The sequence below is a fragment of the Triticum urartu genome, chromosome 1, assembly GCF_003073215.2.
Source record: "Triticum urartu cultivar G1812 chromosome 1, Tu2.1, whole genome shotgun sequence".
NCBI lineage: Eukaryota > Viridiplantae > Streptophyta > Magnoliopsida > Poales > Poaceae > Triticum > Triticum urartu.
In genome coordinates this window covers 421,378,064-421,392,078 of record NC_053022.1, presented here as the reverse complement: position 1 = coordinate 421,392,078, position 14,015 = coordinate 421,378,064, and positions in this window count along the sequence as shown.

Genomic DNA, 14,015 nt, shown 5'->3' with positions numbered 1-14,015 from the left:
AAGGGCTTGGTTATCTTGCTAGGATTTTGAGGGAATAAAAGAAAAAAGAAAGAATAAAAAGAAATAAAGAGATCATATTGATCTTATGGAGAGTAATGACTTCACATATAAAAGTATGATGAATAAAAGTTGTTGAGAGTTGACAAACATAGTTTTGGTCATCGTTGCAATTAATAGGAAGTAATAAAGAAAGAGAGGTTTTCACATATAAATATAATATCTTGGACATCTTTTATGATTGTGAGCACTCATTAATATCTTGGACAAGGAAGACAATGTAATGAGTTATGTTTTCTTATATCCGAAATAAATTATATTGTTATGGGTGATCCAACATGTTGAGCTTGCCTTTCCCCCTCATGCTAGCCAAATTCTTTGCACCAAGTAGAGATACTGCTTGTGCTTCCAAATATCCTTAAACCCAGTTTTGCCATGAGAGTCCACCATATCTACCTATGGATTGAATAAGATCCTTCAAGTAAGTTGTCATTGTTGCAAGCAATAAAAATTCCTCTCTAAATATGTATGATCTATTAGTGTGGAGAAAATAAGATTTATACGAGCTTGTGATATGGAAGAAATGAAAGCGACGGACTGCATAATAAAGGTCCCTATCACAAGTGGCAATATAAAGTGACATTCTTTTGCATTAAGGTTTTGTGCATCCAACCATAAAAGCACATGACAACCTCTGCTTCCCTCTATGAAGGGCCTATCTTTTATTTTTGTCTTATACCTTATACAAGAGTCATGGTGATCTTCACCTTTCCTTTTTACACTTTATCCTTTGGCAAGCACTATGTGTTGGAAAGATCCTGATATATATATCCAATTGGATGTGGGTTTTCATAAAGCATTATTGTTGACGTTACCCTTGAGGTAAAAGGTTGGGAGGCAAAACTATAAGCCCCTATCTTTCTCTGTGTCCGATTAAAACATCATACCATAAGTATTGCGTGAGTGTTAGCAATTGTGAAAGACTAAATGATAGTTGAGTATGTGGACTTGTTGAAAAGCTCTTATATTGACTCTTTCTGACGTTATGATAAATTGCAATTGCTTCAATGACTGAGATTATTGTTTGCTAGTTTTTCAGTGAAGTTTCTGATTCATACTTTACATTGTGAATAGATTGTTACTTCAGCATAAGAAATCATATGACAATATATAGCCAGGGTTTTCCCAGTCACGACGTTGTAAAACGACGGCCAGTGAATTGTAATACGACTCACTATAGGGCGAATTCGAGCTCGGTACCCGGGGATCCTCTAGAGTCGACCTGCAGGCATGCAAGCTTGGGGGAGTTGATACCTCCATTTTGCATCATGCTTTTATATCGATATTTATTGCATTATGGGATGTTATTACACATTATGTCACAATACTTATGCCTTTTTTCTCATATTTTACAAGGTTTACATGAAGAGGGAGAATGCCGGCAGCTAGAATTCTGGGCTGGAAAAGGAGCAAATATTAGACACCTATTATGCACAACTCCAAAAGTCCTGAAACTCCACGAAAGTTAGTTTCGAAATATATTAAAAATATTGGGCGAAGAAAGAACCAGAGGGGGCCACCCACTGTCCACGAGGGTGGAGGGCGTGCCCTACCCCCTGGGCGCGCCCCCCTGCCTTGTGGGCCACCTGGAAGCCCCCCCGATGCCCATCTTCTGGTATAAGGTGTCTTTTGCCATGGAAAAAATCATAAGGAAGCTTTCGGGATGAAGCGTCGCCGTCTCGAGGCAGAACCTTGGCAAAACCAATCTAGGGCTCGAGCGGAGCTGTTCTGCCGGGGAAACATCCCTCCGGGAGGGGTTCAATCTCCATCAACATCTTCACCAGCACCATCTCCTCTCAAACCCTAGTTCATCTCTTGTATCCGATCTTTGTCTTAAAACCTCAGATTGGTACCTGTGGGTTGCTAGTAGTGTTGATTACTCCTTGTAGTTGATGCTAGTTGGTTTATTCGGTGGAAGATTATATGTTCAGATCCTTTATGCACATTAATACCCCTCTGATTATGAACATGAATATGATTTGTGAGTAGTTTCGTTTGTTCCCGAGGACATGGGAGAAGTCTTGTTATAAGTAGTCATGTGAATTTGGTATTCGTTCGATATTTTGATGGATGTATGTTGTCTTTCATGTAGTGGTGTTATGTGAACGTCGACTACATGACACTTCACCATTGTTTGGGACTAGGGGAAAGCATTGGGAAGTAATAAGTAGATGATGGGTTGCTAGAGTGACAAAATCTTAAACCCTAGTTTATGCATTGCTTAGTAAGGGGCTGATTTGGATCCATATGTTTCATGATATGGTTAGGTTTACCTTAGTTCTTCTTTCTTAGCTGCAGATGCTTGCGAGGGGGTTAATCATAAGTGGGATGCTTGTCCAAGGAAGGGAAGTACCCAAGCACCGGTCCACCCACATATCAAATTATCAAAGTAACGAACGCGAATCATATGAGCATGATGAAAACTAGCTTGATGATAATTCCCATGTGTCCTCCGGAGTGCTTTCCTTTGTATAAGAGTTTGTCCAGGCTTGTCCTTTGCTACAAAAAGGATTGGGCCACCTTGCTGCACCTTGTTTACTTTTGTTACTTGTTACCCGTTGCGAATTACCTTATCACAAAACTATCTGTTACCGATAATTTCAGTGCTTGCAGAGAATACCTTACTGAAAACTGCTTGTCATTTCCTTTTGCTCCTTGTTGGGTTCGACACTCTTACTTATCGAAAGGACTACGATAGATCCCCTATACTTGTGGGTCATCAAGAGGTATCTCTGGGCCCACTCGGTAATGCATCATCATAATGAGCTCAATGTGACTAATGAGTTAGCCACAGGATCATGCACTACGGAGCGAGTAAAGAGACTTGCCGCTAACGAGATTGAACGAGGTATGGGGATACCGACGATCGAATCTCGGGCAACTGACATACCGATGGACAAAGGGAATTGTATACGGGATTTCTTGAATCCCCTACATCGTGGTTCATCTGATGAGATAATCGTGGAACATGTGGGAGCCAACATGGGTATCCAGATCCCGCTATTGGTTATTGGCTGGAGAGATGTCTCGGTCATGTCGGCATGGTTCCCGAACCCATAGGGTCTATACACTTAAGGTTCAGTGACGCTAAAGTTGTTATGGGAAATTGTATGTGGTTACCAAAGGTTGTTCGGAGTCCCAGATGAGATCCCAGACGTCACGAGGTGTTCCAGAATGGTCTGGGGGTGAAGATTTATATATGGGTAGTCCAGTTTCAGTCACCGGAATGGTTTTGGGGGTTATCGGTATTGTACCGGGACCATCGAAAGGTGTCCAGGGGTCCACCGGGTGTGCCACCTGCCCCGGAGGACTTAATGGGTTGAATATGGGAGGGAACCAGCCCCCTAGTGGGCTGGTGTGCCCCCGTCTAGATGCATCTAGGGGGTCGGCCCCCTCTTCCTTTCCCCCTATAAATAGTGGGGGTGGGAGGGCAGCCGCACCCCTTCCCCTAGTGCAGCCCTTTCCCCCTCCAACACCTCCTCCTCCATAGTGCTTGGCTAAGCCTTGCTGGAGAACCATGAGCTCCACCACCACCACGCAGTCGTGCTGCCGGAGTTCTCCCTCAACTTCTCCTCTCCACTTGCTGGATCAAGAAGGAGGAGACGTCCCCGGGCTGTACGTGTGTTGAACGCGGAGGCACCGTCCGTTCGACGCTTGGATCGGATCTTCCGCAATTTGAATCGCCGCGAGTATGACTCCATCAACCGCATTCTTGTACCGCTTCCGCTTAGCGATTTTCAAGGGTATGAAGATGCACACCCTCTCTCTTGTTGCTAGCCTCTCCTAGATTGATCTTGGTGACACGTAGGAAAATTTTGAATTATTACTACGTTCCCCAACAATCTGATCATAAACTCGAATTTCATCGGATCCCAACAAACACACCGCAAAACTTCATTACATCGAATAGATCTCGAATAGACCGTTGTATTGAGAATCAAAAAGAGATAAGAAGCCATCTAGTTACTGCCTATGGACCCTTGGGTCTATGGTGGACTACTCACGCATCATCGGAGAGGCACCAATCAGGATGATGAACCCCGCCGTGATGGTGTTAGATTGGATCTCGTGGTTCTGGAACTTGCGGTGGCTGGAATTGTGTTTCGTCGACTCCCCTAGGGTTTCTGGAATATTTCGGAATTTATAGGGCGAAGAGGCGGTGCAGGAGATCCCCGTGAGCCGCACAACCCACTAGGGCGCGCTTGGGCCTCCTGGCGCGCCCTAGTGTCTTGTGGTCCCCACGGGCCTCCTTCCAGGTGCTTTCTTGGCCTCCAAGGTGTCGTCTGGTCCAGAAAAATCTCCAAAAAGTTTCAATGCATTTGGAATCCGTTTGATAGGGATATTCTGCAAAGTAAAAACAAGCAAAAACACAGCAACTAGCACTGGGCACTATGTCAATAGGTTAGTCCCAAAAAATGACATAAAGTTGCTACAAAATGAATATAAAACATCCAAGATTGATAATATAACAGCATGGAACAAACAAGAATTATACATACGTTGGAGATGTATCAATGCCATGGAGGCCATTGATAACCCACAAGTATAGGGGATCGCAACAGTTTTCGAGGGTAGAGTATTCAACCCAAATTTATTGATTCAACACAAGGGGAGCCAAAGAATATTCTCAAGTATTAGCAGCTGAGTTGTCAATTCAACCATACCTGGAAACTTAATATCTGCAGCAAAGTATTTAGTAAAGTAATATGATAGTAATGGTAACGGTAGCAAAAGGTAACAATAGTAAAAGTAATGTTTTTGGTATTTTGTAGTGATGATAGAAATAGCAACGGAAAAGTAAATAAGCGAAGAACAATATATGGAAAGCTCGTAGGCAATGGATCGGTGATGGAGAATTATGCTGGATGCGGTTCATCATGTAACAGTAATAACCTAGGGTGACACAGGACTAGCTCCAGTTCATCAATGTAATATAGGCATGTATTCCGAATATAGTCATACGTGCTTATGGAAAAGAACTTGCATGAAATCTTTTGTCCTACCCTCCCGTGGCAGCGAGGTCCTTACGAAAACTAAGGGATATTAAGGCCTCCTTTTAATAGAGCACCGGAACAAAGCATTAACACATAGTGAATACATGAACTCCTCAAACTACGGTCATCACCAGTAAGTATCCCGATTATTGTCACTTCGGGGTTAACGGATCATAACACATAATAGGTGACTATATACTTGCAAGATAGGATCAAGAACTCTCATATATTGATGAAAACATAATAGGTTCAGAGCTGAAATCATGGCACTCGGGCCCTAGTGACAAGCATTAAGCATAGTAAAGTCATAGCAACATCAATCTCAGAACATAGTGGAAACTAGGGATCAAACCCTAACAAAACTAACTCGATTACATGATAGATCCCATCCAACCCATCACCGTCCAGCAAGCCTACGATGGAATTACTCACGCACGGCGATGAGCATCATCAAATTGGTGATGGAGGATGGTTGATGATGACGATGGCGTCGGATTCCCCTCTCCGGAGCCCCGATCGGACTCCAGATCAGCCCTCCTGAGAGGTTTTATGGCTTGGCGGTGGCTCCGTATCGTAAAACGTGATGAATTCTTCTCTCTGAGTTTTTTTCTCCCCGAAACACAATATATAGAGTTGGAGTTGGAGTCGGAGAGGCGCCAGGGGGGCCACGAGGTAGGGGGCGCGCCCTAGGGGGCAGGCGCGCCCCCCACCCTCGTGGATAGGTGGTGGGCCCCCTGGCCTTCATCTTTTGCAGGTATTTTTATATTTTCCAAAAAGTTTCTCCATGAAGTTTCAGGTCATTCCGAGAATGTTTGTTTCTGCACATAAATAATACCATGGTAATTCTGCTAAAAACAGCGTTAGTCCGGGTTAGTTCCATTCAAATCATGCAAGTTAGAGTCCAAAACAAGGGAAAAAGTGTTTGGAAAAGTAGATATGACGGAGACGTATCAACTCCCCCAAGTTTAAACCTTTGCTTGTCATCAAGCAATTCAGTTGACAAACTGAAAGTGATAAGGAAAAAGTTTTACAAACTCTGTTTGCTCTTATTGTTGTAAATATGTAAAGCCAGCATTCAAGTTTTCAGCAAAGATTATAACTAACCACATTCGCAATAACGCTTAGGTCTCAAGTTTACTCATATCAATAGCATAATCAACTAGCGAGCAATAATAATAAATCTCGGATGACAACACTTTCTCAAAACAATCATAATATGATATAACAAGGTGGTATCTCGCTAGCCTTTCTGAGGCCGCAAAACATAAATGCAAAGCACCTTTAAAGACCAAGGACTGACTAGACATTGTAATTCATGGTAAAAGAGATCCAGTCAAGTCATACTCAATGTAAATTAACAGTAATGAATGCAAATGAGAGCGGTGCTCTCCAACTGGTGCTTTTTAATAAAAGGATGATGACTCAGCATAAAAGTAAATAGATAGGCCCTTCGCAGAGGGAATCAGGGATTTGTAGAGGTGCCAGAGCTCGGTTTTGAAACAGAGGTGAATAATATTTTGAAAGATATACTTTCATTGTCAACATAACAACCAAGAGATGGCGATATCTTCCATGCTACACACATTATAGGCAGTTCCCAAACAGAATGGTAAAGTTTATACTCCCCCTTCCACCAACAAGCATCAATCCATGGCTTGCTCGAAACAGTGAGTGCCTCCAACTAACAAGAGTCCCAGGGTGTGACGTCCCCGATTTGACCGTACACTAACACTACAAAAAATACACTTCCGTGATGATACGTGTTTGTCACAGTAGGTCACGTTTTTTGTCATGCATGTACATCCATGGCAAATTTATGACAGAATCAAGATAGTGATACCTGTGCTGTTGTAGAATTGTTCCATGACATTACTAAAATTATCATCACGAAGGTGTCCACTTCGATGACGATAAATCGCGCATCACAGAAGTGCTTTCGTCAAGGGTGACCGACACGTGGCATCCACCGTAACAGAATGCCGTTAAGCTATCGGGTCGGGTTTTGGATCCGATAACCCGTTAACAGCCCCGACCAATGGGGATTTCCACGTGTAAAATCATCATTGGCTGGAGGAAACACCTGTCGGCTCACCGTTGGGACAGATGTCATCCGCTCATTAGACCGAAGGCGCCTATGATACGGCGACACGTGGCACGGCCCAACAGAGGCCCATTCATGTGAAAAGGCCGGCCTGTTTGACTTGGTCAAAAGGTGGCGGGCCGGCCCACGGAAAGCCTGTTAACGGCTTGTTCGCATATAGCCCATTTACAGCCCGCTAACCCAGGGCACGTTACGCCGTTTCTGAATTAGGCCCAGTAGTGTCATCTGAGCCATCCAATATGATTCAGCCTGTCGGGGATATACCCCGCGATATGATCCGGCCGGAGTTATAACCCGGCTGGGACTTGGTAAACCGGCAGGTGCTAAGGCAGGTGGTAAACTGGCAGGTGTTAAGACAGGTGGTAAACCGGTTGGTGTTAAGTCAGACGGTAAACCGGCAGGTTGTTAAACCGGCTGGCAGTTAAGACAGGGGTTAAGTCAGATGATAACTCAGTAGATATTCTTAAACCGGCAGACCATCTTAAACCGGCAGAAGTTAACTCCCGGCAGAAAATCTTAAACCGGCACCAGTTAACTCCTGATAGACAATCTTAAACCGGCATCAGTTAACTCCCGGCAGACAATCTTAAACCGGCACCAGTTAACTCCCATCAGGCAGTGCTAACTGGGTTGCTAGGAGTTATGAAGCCCGAGACGTTATGAAGCCCAAGATGTTAAGAAGCCCATGAGGAGAAGTCATAATAGTTAAGTCTTAAGTCCGAGTTGGACTCTACATGTAACCCGCCCCTTCAACATATATAAGGAGGGGCAGGGCTCCCCAAAGAGGGACAAGTAAGGAGAAACAATCTCAAAGGGTTAGGGTTAACTGGGAGAGCCGGTTTACGGCGACTTCCTCATGATTATAATGAGAGATAGCCTCAAACAGCACGTAGGGTTGTTACCGGATGATGTTTCCCGGGGCCCGAAGCTGTCTAAATCCTTGTCTTGTGTTGCGTCTCTCGATTCCGCTCAACCCCTTTCAAGCTACCACCTAGATACGTTGGCCTCACGACTAAGTCCTCACACTAGGACATCTGCCGTGACAATTCCACGACTGTTTGCGCCCACCGTGGGGCTCGCGCACGGTGATGTTGAGTTTTTGAAGGGATCTTTCCTAGGGTTCAAGAAGCTCGCAGTTGATCGGAAAAAAAAAAGTTCACGTCATCTCCCGGTTCATCGTCTCCCGGTTCGTTAGTTGAGAGGAATTGGCGGAGGATGCGATCGGTCCGCCGCCACAGTTGCGTGATCCGCCATAGCACAGTTGTATTCTCTGCAGATGTAATCAGCCAAGACCAAAGGAATGTCAACCTCCGTCGTTGCATCATCATGCAAGGGCGTGTGCTATAAATCGCTGGGCCTTCGATCATAAAAGCGCGCATGCATAATCTTGAGTTGAGATCCGCCAAGATCAGAAATTTTGTTGCCGCGGCAGCAAGCAAAACCGGAAGTTATTTTGTCATTAAAGTTTTTCATGAGAAGGCAAGATTGCTCAATCAGATTGGATGTAGTACTAGTCTACATGAGAATCAAATCAGCAAGTCACGTCAATGTGAATCAATTATTTCCAAGTGAAAGAAGACCACGACTCGGTTTGGTCAACACATCATGACTCGAAAACGAATATGGCCGTAGTTGGGTTTTCGAGCCGCTACCCACCGGTTTCGCTTGGGCCGGAGTTTTAAATTGCGGCGAGTACGAGTTGCCTCTCTGAATCTTAAATCGCCTCCCCAGGCGCGCGTCCACACCGGTCGCCTCGCCTCCCGCTGCCGTTTCTGCTGCGGCCCGGAGCCTCTCCGCGGTTACCCTTTGTCGCTGAGCCGTCCGCTGCGGCCACGACTACAGCTGACTGGGCGGTACCGCCATTGAACCGGTTGCCTGTTTCGACGCGCCTGTTTTGATCCGCCGCGCCGCTCGAGTCCAGCCTCTGCCAGCACTGCCGGAGTGGCCATCGCGGTTGCCATCTTCGCTTCAGCCGGCCCGTCGCCTCACCGCTTCGATGTTCCACCTGTGAGCAAAGTGGTCTGCCTCTACTGCACCGGATTACCGTCAAGTTGCCATGCCTCCGGTTGCTTTAAAACGCTGGCCTTTCTCCGGATTACTTCCATTGCCATGGCCGTGTCTGTTGGAATTCACGCTGCTGGAAGTACGCCGGTGCAACTAGTCTCGGGATTGAACCACGTACAAAGCTAGAAGCAAGCAAGCACCCAGCTGGATCGATTCCCACGTCCACTAGCACATGCACGTACAAGTCGCCGTAATCAACCTCGACGGAACACAATTCGCCGAGACGGCCGAAACACACGTACGCACAGAGAGAATATTTGTTTTGCCTCAACCGGTGGGCTTCATCGGTTGTTTTCGCTTTTCTATTTATAAGATGCAGATTACATGACCTTGACTCACACGGACACATACCGACTAACCTGCAACCTGACTCCAACTAGGACACCTTGTAGTACTAACTCACGTAAAAGTCTAGGACTCAACTCTAAACATTTTACGTGTCACGTGGGGAGTTTGGAATATCCAACAATCTCCCCCTAATCCAAACTCGCTGTCTCGTCGACTCGACTTAACGCATGATCCAGACTACCAGTCCACGCTGCCACATCTAGCATGCTACGTGCAAGACTAGATACATCATTAGTCTCATGTAGGAACTCAACTAAACTGGTCACTGCCCCACTGCCCCACTATACGCTAAGCTCGACCCATCGACGCACGCAGGCGACGCTAACTCAACTAACATGTGCACACACAGTGGTCACATCTCACATGTTGTGCCATGCCAACTCAAATACTCAAATGACAAAACAAAAACTAAGACACGACTCTCTTTTTTTGTTCGCAACTTCTTCATCAAAGCAACCTCGGGTCATCATCTATGCCCACTTCAGCTAGTTGAAGAATCCCATGCTGCTTCTTTGCCTCTTTATGCGGATTAAGACACTCTCGAGCAAAGTGCCCATATTCCTTACAATTATAACATCTAACTTTGGATTTATCACGACGGCGCCCACGCTTCCTTGCTATCCACTGCGATCTTGTCAGCAAAAGTTGGTCACCGTCTTGATCATCATGGACATAGGCTTGCAGTCGTTCCTCATGAACCTTCAACCTCCCTATGACTTCCTCCATGGTCATTGTCTTGAAATCGCCAAACTGCTCTATGGTAGATGTAATCTGAAGAAACTTTGATGGAACCGCTCGAAGGATTTTCTTGACGGCAGTTGTTCATCGAACTTTTCTCCAAGCCCTCGTATGCCATTGGCGATGGTTGTCATTTGGAGAGCAAAGTCAGCAATTGACTCCGTATCCTTCATCTTGAGCCTCTCAAACTCGGACTTGAGGGTTTGCAACCTCGCCTCCTTGATGCGATCATCTCCAAGACGATTCGTCTTTATTGCCTCCCAAGCTTCATGTGACTTCTCTTTCTCGGTGATGAAGGCAAACACATCATCCGAGATACTTTGATAGATAGCCGTCAACGCCTTCTGATCCATCGCATCGTCCACCTTGCCGGGGTCGACTGGCTCCACCGCATCCCAAACTCCTTGTGCCCGCATCAACGCCTTCATCTTGATCGCCCAAATCGAGTAGTTGCTCTTCGTCAGCATCGGGTACTGCGCAAACACACTTCCTCCTTTTTCAGCCATGATCTTGATCGTCGCTCCACGGAACCACAGTGCTCACCGGACGATCTTGAACCTAGCTCTAGATACCAATTGTTGGAATTCACGCTGCTTGCCATAGAAGTACGCCGGTGCAACTAGTCTCGGGATTGAACCGGGATTGAACCACGTACAAAGCTAGAAGCAAGCAAGCACCCAGCTGGATCGATTCCCACGTCCACTAGCACATGCATGTACAAGTCGCCGTAATCAACCTCGACGGAACACAACTCGCCGAGACGGCCGAAACACACGTACGCACACGAGAGAATATTTGTTTTGCCTCAACCCGTGAGCTTCATCGGTTGTTTTTGCTTTTCTATTTATAAGATGCAGATTACATGAACTTGACTCACACGGACACATACCGACTAACCTGCAACCTGACTCCAACTAGGATTCCTTGTAGTACTAACTCACGTAAAAGTCTAGGACTCAACTCTAAACATTATAGTTTGGAATATCCAACAGTGTCAAGCCGCTGTCGTCGCCGGGTTAAATCGGGTTGAGCCAGCTGTGTCACTGCAAGTCACCACTGTGGCGCAAGCCGCCACCCACGCCTCGGCGCTAAGTCGCCAAACCGCCACCCTGAGCCGGCCATCCTGCTTTAAACCGCCATCCCGGTCGGGTTACCTCCGCCGCGGCAGTGTTCCGCCGTCTGACGCGCGCGCAGCTCCGACCACAAGCATGTTGACCCGGCCTATCCTGCTGAACCGCCGAGCCGGCCCTCCTGTCTCTGCCGTCATGACCGGCCGCCGCGCCACACCAAGCAACTACAACCCAGAGGAGGATGGGGACCCGGACTGTGACATCGCCGTGGTCTCTGCCTGCGCTGCAGCTGCGACTGCGCCTCGAGCCGCCCGGTTCGCTTCTGCCGTCGACCTGCCGGCACCCCTGTTAAACCGCCGCCGCTCTCTGTTTTCTGCTGTGTCCGTGCCAAGATGCCGCCGTGTGTCGTCGGTCTCTATCTGGTCAGTCTGCTTCAGCCGCAACAGCGCAGGGTCACCCCGTCGCTGGGCATCCTCCCTCGCCGGCGTACCGAGCCGCTGCTGCGTAAAGCCTCTGCTGGCCTCTGACCGTTTCTGCCGCCCATAGCTGCACGCAAAGACGCCCACGACAAGCCTCGTTCCGGTGCCTCAACAACTCTGCCTGGCGTGCCCTAAATCGCCTCCCCAGGCGCGCGTCCACACCTGTGGCTTCACCTCCTGCTGCCGTGGACCTACTAATGAGCGGCTGGGTTCCGACGCCGGTTCACCCGCCGTACAGCTGCGGGCCTGCTTGCATCGAGCCACCGCTTCGCGCCATCTCTTCCTGTGCCAAGTGGCCGCCGGACTACGTCCGCGCCTGCGCCGTCCCGAGACGGCCCGGCACCCCGCCTCACCTCACGGGCTCCCAAGTCGGCTCCCAAGCGTAGCAGAAGTTGCAGACCAATACAGCGGAATCAGGAAAAAGAAGCCGGGGATTTGGAAGTGGTTTGCTGCCGCCGTGCCGTGATCCGGTCGCCTACGCCTCTGCCTCCTGCTGCCGCTCCGCTACGGCTCCGTCTCGTTCCGCCGGCCTCCTCAAGCCGGGTTCGTCCCGTGCCTCCGCCATGTCGCCATTGCCGATTCACCTCCGCCATGTCGCCATTGCCGTGGTCGGCTGCTCTTCTGCTCCAGGCCGCGAGTCGCCGCCCTGACTGTGCCGCCTCTCCATCCGCCACCGGCTCGCAGTACTTCTCAGCCCCCGTCGGGTCGCTGATCCGTCTCGTCAAATTGTTGGAATCAACCACGTAGTGTGACCAGTCCGGTACGGACTTGGTACAGTCACCAAATAGGATTCGTATTTGGACTAGGACTAGGACTAATAGGACTAGCTTAGTTAATATATATACTGCTGTACCCCGTGTAATCAGACCAGATCAATAAAAGCAATAAAGAAGCAGCAGACACGTTCCTCTTGCTATCAATCTAGACTTGTGTGCGTACGTGCATCTTGTGTTTCGGCCGGAATCAATCAACTAGATTGGAGGCTTAGCTTGTACGTGCACATCGCAGGCTACGGTGTCAATCGATTAAGAACGGTCGAGCCAGCTTGGAGCAGAAACCAAGACAGTCAGCGTTGCTTTGCTTCATCATCGTTCGTCGTCGGTCGTATCACCGTCGCCGGAAAGTACTCGGCGCCGGTCTGAGCCAACACAAATCACTGTGGCGACCGATCGAACCACCGCCTTGTCATCTGCCAACTCATTTGACCTTTTCGAGTTGCTGGCTCACCTCCGCCTCTGTTACGGCGCTGCCCAAACCGCCCGAGGTTGATCCGCCAAGCTGTGGTCGATGCTTCTGTTGCTATGCGCGCTCGCGCTGAACCGGCCACGGCCACGGCGCTCCAACCCGGACTACCGTGCTCCAGCCATGGTGACTTTGGAGGTGTGGAGGAAGATTTGAGGAATCTGTAAACGGCGTCCAGGGCACTGCTCTGTTGTGATGGATCGTTGTGTTGTTGGAGCAGCTCCGGTGAGCCGTAAGACGTCAAGGCTGAAGCATCACAAGATAGACATCATCAATCTCAAGTGGGATTCTAATAACATCTCCAATAAATAATGTAAAATAGATGTAAAGTTAACATCACCAAAAACCGCATGACTACAACAGATGAGGTAAAAACTATTGACTCTGAACTTAACTATCGAAACTGAAATTTACTGTGGAATCTGAATGCTACTGTTGAAACTGAATGCAATGGTAGCAGAGAGGCACTTAACATGTAGTTTAGGAGGGCCTGCAGTTCATCTTCAACCTGCACCCCCCTGAGCTGCCAGCCACCACCGGCCGAACCGTCGGCCCCAGCGTCGCCTCGCCGCCTCGAAACAACTCGCCACCGCCGCCCGGGCCAGCCCTCTAGGCCCCCCGCCCCACGCTGAACCCTAAGATAGATAGTGGGGTACCTCTCCGGCGAGCCCCCGTCCCCGCTGCGGGTGGTTCTTCCTTAACTCCGGCGAGCCCCCCAACCCCTGAAAATCGACTGAACCAAAAGTCGATTCAGTTGACTGAAGTGTGGCTTAATCGGAGCAGAGCAGCAGCACGAGCGAGGGGGAGAGCAGCAACAGTAGATGGGCGAGCGAGCGATCGAGCGAGAGCCGGAGCAGCAGCAACAGCGCGAGCGAGCGAGAGCGGAAGCAGCAGCAGCAGATCCAGCTGGTATGGATGCCGC